Genomic DNA, 5,124 nt, shown 5'->3' with positions numbered 1-5,124 from the left:
CGCCCACCCCCCCGCCCTCCCCGCCTCTAGTCCCCCAGCTTCTTCGGCCCGTTCGCCTCGGCACTCTGAGAACTCCGCGGCGGTGCCCGACAGTAAACGGAAGTGACGGAATGCGAGCTGGCCTACTCCGCCCCCTTCCTCCGCCCCTTCGGTCAAGCTGCAGCCAACCAGCAAAAAGGGGCGGGGCTGGGGCAGGAGCGCAGCCAGCCCGCTCGCGGAAGCCGGAGGAATTTTCTCAGCGCGATAAACTGGCCAATCCACGGTCCCAGGAGCCTCGCTGTGTTTACTACCAACCGAATCCGCGAGCGCTGTGACCAATCATCGTTTGTCTTACAACACGTAAACCTGTTATCAAACGCCTTTTAAGGCGGGATTTATCCCTAAGAGGCTCTAGGTTTGGATTATAGAAAAGCGACTTGTGCCTCAGCCAATGAGAACCCGTTGTTGTTGCGTGACTAGCATTTTCCGCCTAATTCCGCCAGTCATAATCACGACTGCCTGGGTTTTTGAGCGAGCCCGTGAGACGGAACCTTTGTGTAGCGCGCCCTACCATTGGCTGGTCCTGAAGGATTTTCCCTGTCCCCGGCTCTCGGCCTTTCGGTGAACCCCGGCTCCTTGTCTGAAGAGGGTTCCTTTCGCGGAACCCACAGGCGAAGCGGGGCGGAGGTTGACTTCGCACCTCTTAGGCTCTGTAAAAAATAAATTTTCAAGAAGCTGCTTAAGTTTAATTAAGCCAAAATCCAGGCTAAAAACGCCGAACTAAAAAGCTGTACGTTTGATGGCAGTCGGGTCCAACCCCGCCCCACGTCTCGTCACGGTGGCTGCGAGTCTCGAAACGCTGGCTCCTGACGAGTCTGACGGGCTGGCCCGGATTCCCGATTCTGGCACTTGGCTCCACCTTGCGTGCGGCAGACCAAGACGCGTAGTTTCCGGAGCCAAGTTTATAATCACCTACCCCAATCACCTACTCCAAGCCAAAGAAAATCGCAAATGCTGAGACTTCCTAACGTTGTCTAAAACATGGAAGGGTCCCAGCCTTCTCTGAGACACTGTTCTCAGAAAAAAGCAAGCAGTGGCGCGGCTCCCGGGCTTCAGGTGCGCGCTCGGATGGAAAACCCGGGCCCCGGAGTAAGCGCCCTCCCAAGGGTGCCAGGCATTGGAACCAGGGAAGGATCCCTCCTGCTGCTTCGGCGGAGAAAAGAAAGCCCATAAGGGACCTTCTCCTGACGGAGTCGTTAGGGAGCTCTGCGTTGCTCCGGAGACAAAGGCAGGCTCTAGAAGGCGGCTCGGTTCTTTTAAAAATGGAACACCCGCTTCTTCAGAACATTACATCCAATTATCATCTCTCTTTTATGTCTCAAAAGAGATTGACTCAAGACGCAACTTAATCTTGTAGATTGGGTCCTGCCTCATTAACATGACTGCCTGTAATCCTGCCTCAACATTCTAACCCAAAAAAGGATTTACAACACATAAGGAAATCACATCAGATAGCAAAACAGTGCACAGTCACTCAATGCTGGGAATCATGGCCTCACCAAGTTGACACACATTTTGGGAAGACGTAATTCAATCCATAACAAATTGGTACTTAAATATTATGGCTCCCTCATCACTAATGAATATTTACATACAAAGCCAAAAAAATCCCTGTGTATGTGGTATTTGTAAATGTTTGTAACTGTATGGCTAAGAATGAAAGGATACTATCAAACTGTTAACATTAGTTCCCTGTAAAGGGGGGTGGGATGGGAATGGAGTCATGAAGAAATGTTTTAAGAGAGCCTTCTTAATTTTTAGTCTTTATATATTTATGTAAATTTAAATTTTATAACAAATACTTCTATACTTTTATGAAAACTAAGTTTTTATAAAAACAGGAACAATTTTGGTTTGTTCTAAATTTGGTTTGGTTTACCTAAATCTATAAATTTAAAAGGTTCACAATAAAATTATCATAGGATACTATTGGAAACAAGCTGATTCTCTGATTCTTAAAGGAAGATAATATTGCAAGATTAGCCAGGGAAATTCTAAAAAATTCTGGAAAAAAAATTAAGGCAACAATAGCCCTAACAATTACTAAACTATATCACAAAGCTTTATTATTTAAAACAATTTGGTACTGGTATATGAATAAGCAGACAAATCAATGGATCAAAAGAGAAAGTCCAGAAATAGACCTAAATATCTAAGAATTTAGTGTACCACAAAGTTGGTATAGACTATATAGACTATTCTTTAAAAAGATATTGTGAAACTGGGAAGCCTTTTAGGGAAAAAATAAGTCGGATATCTACCTGGCTTCTTACAACAAAATTAATCAAATGAATCAAATATTAAAACATTTTAAAATTAAACTATAGGAGAAAACATGGAATAAGATGCTTTATAGTCTTGGAGTGGCATAGACATTTTAAAACAAAATGCAAACCCTGAAAGCTATAAAATAGGACTGATTAATGTAGCTACATAAAGATGTACTTTTTTCTATAGGGCAAAAAAAAATTGCATAATCAAAGTCCAAAGACAAAGGACAAACAGAAAACTATTTGCAACAGATTAAAAGTCTAGGTTCCTTACATACAGAGTTCCTGAAAATCAGTAAGACCAACAACAACCATATACAAAAATAAGCAAAGAATACAAACAGACTATTCATAGGAGAAAAAAATCCTGTTGCCTATAGAGACCCTATAGGACAGAACAGAACTGCCCCATAGGGTTTCCAAGGAGTGGCTGGTGGATTCCAACTGCTGACTTTTTGGTTAGCAGCCAAGCTCTTAACCACTATACCACCAGGTCTACATTCATAGAAAAGGACATACAAATGGCTCATGAACATATGAAAAGATTTTCAATCTACCTCATACAAAAAGAAGTGCAAAGCACAACACAACTATCGGATCGGAAAAGATGCAAAAGTTTTATACCACACCATGTTGGCAAGAGTTTGGAAATAAATAGCCACTCTCATTCATTGCTACTGGGGGTAGAAATTAGTACAGATTTTTTACAATATTGCAAGTACAAATACCCTTATACTCAGTGATTCCACTTTTAGGATTTTATCATAGGAATATACACAAGTGTAAAATCATATATGTATTAGTAAACAATCCAAAACAAACTCAGCATCCATCAGTAGAAGACTAGTTAAATAAATTGGAGTACGTCCATACAATGGAATCTATGCAGTTGTCAAAAAACAAAAACAGAGAGGGAGACACAAATGAAAAGAATGAGGCGGCTTCTGCCTGTACTATAACCATAACTGGTCCCAGACTTGCCCTCCCTCAGTAAAGAACTAGAAAACGAGACAAATATATGAAACAACTGTTTTCAGACACTGAACAATTGGCAGCACGAAACTGTGATCCCTGAGAGAAAAAAAAAAAAAGGCAAGGGAACCCTACGATCACTCCATCTTTCTACCTGGAGACACTTTCTGGACAATGGCACGAGAGTGAATTCAAACAGAGCATGGTAGTCTCACTAAGTTGAAGGAACAGTGAGTTGGCTGGAAGTTGCAGAGCAGAGCAGAGTGTCAGAGAAGAGGGACCTGTGCATACAAAGTATTTCCGGAAATCTGCATACGAGTCTCCCAGAGTTGGCTGCTGATTACTAAATTGTGTGTGAATAGGGTGAAACTCTACAAGGCCAGGCAAAATACAGTTTTCAGAGCTCACACAGAGCTGGAAGACATTCCAGCTCTGATCAGCACTGCATGATGAATACATGGGTAAATAAGAAAGAATTTCTGCTTGTTTTTCAGTTCTTTTAAAATAAAATCGACGTTTAAAGCAAAAAAAAAAAAGTGGAAGCATAATGTTGTAAAGTTCTTACATTGTATATGAAGTTGTATAATACCATCTGAAGATACACTGACATTTTAAAGACACATGTTGTAAACCCTAGAGCAGGGGTCAGCAAAGAGTTTCTGTAAAGGACCAAACCAAAAAAACCAAACCCAGTGCCATCGAGTTGATTCTGACCTCATAGCGACCATATAAGACAGAGTAGAACTGCCCCAGAGAGTTTCCAAGGAGTGCCTGGTGAATTCGAACTGCCGGACCTTTTGGTTAGCAGCCATAGCACTTAACCACTACGCCACCAGGGTTTCCCTGTAAAGGACCAGATAGTAAATATTTTAGGCAAAGTTTTATCCTTAAGATGTTCACTAAAATGTTGCACATAGTGAAAAAAAAGGAAATTGCCTAAAGGTTCTACTTGAGAGAACCTTGTAAACTCTGTGGCAGCATTAGATAGACCATCATGTGAGACTTCAGAAAATGCTCACCAGGTAATGTTAAATTTTAAAAAAAGGAGGAGGCAAAATTGAATACAATATTATACGAATTATATAAATATACATATGCACAAGAAAGAAAAACAACAGAATGTTAACAGTGCTGGTCTTTAGGAGGGAGAGGTCTTGGGTTACTATAATTATGTTCTTTACATATTTCTGTATTTTCCTAATATTCTACATCAAATATTACTTTGATAATTTTAAAAAATATGATAAATGTTAGGAAAATGAAAATAGACAAATGGAATGACTCTAACAAGATTAGGTTTAATAGGCCTTCATATAAAGCTCTGAAACTTTGTTTCAAAAAAAAAAATTACAGAGGAAGATGTGACTTAGCAGAAACAGAGTCAAGAATTTTTCTTTATTATTAACCCCAAGTAAGTTACCTGGGCAGTATGGATGCCTAGAGTAAGTGCACGAACAGATTTCATTAGGAGAGGGCACGTAGAAGAAGAAAGTAATGGAGCCCCTCTGTTCTGTGCCACCTAGCGCAGAGCTGGAGCACTGATCAGTCTGGGACCCCACAGCGTGAGAAGGATCAAGATATACTGGTGTGTGTCCAGCAGGGTTGACCAAGATAAGGAAGAGTCTAGAAACTTTAGCGTGTGAGGAGCAGCTGAGGTGTTGGAGGGAGTCGCTGAGGCAGGAGAGTAACAGATAAATGGAAAGTATTCAGTCTTAGGAAGGGCTGTCTTAGGGCAGAGGAGTTGGTCATGTATCTGCATGACCCTAGAGAGAAGAACTGGAACTATAGGAGGAAGCTATAGAAGGAAGATTTCAGCTCCCTCTAAGGTAAAACCTGTCCAAGG

The sequence above is a fragment of the Loxodonta africana genome, chromosome 9, assembly GCF_030014295.1.
Source record: "Loxodonta africana isolate mLoxAfr1 chromosome 9, mLoxAfr1.hap2, whole genome shotgun sequence".
Lineage (NCBI taxonomy): Eukaryota > Metazoa > Chordata > Mammalia > Proboscidea > Elephantidae > Loxodonta > Loxodonta africana.
Note: the sequence above shows the minus strand (reverse complement) of the source record.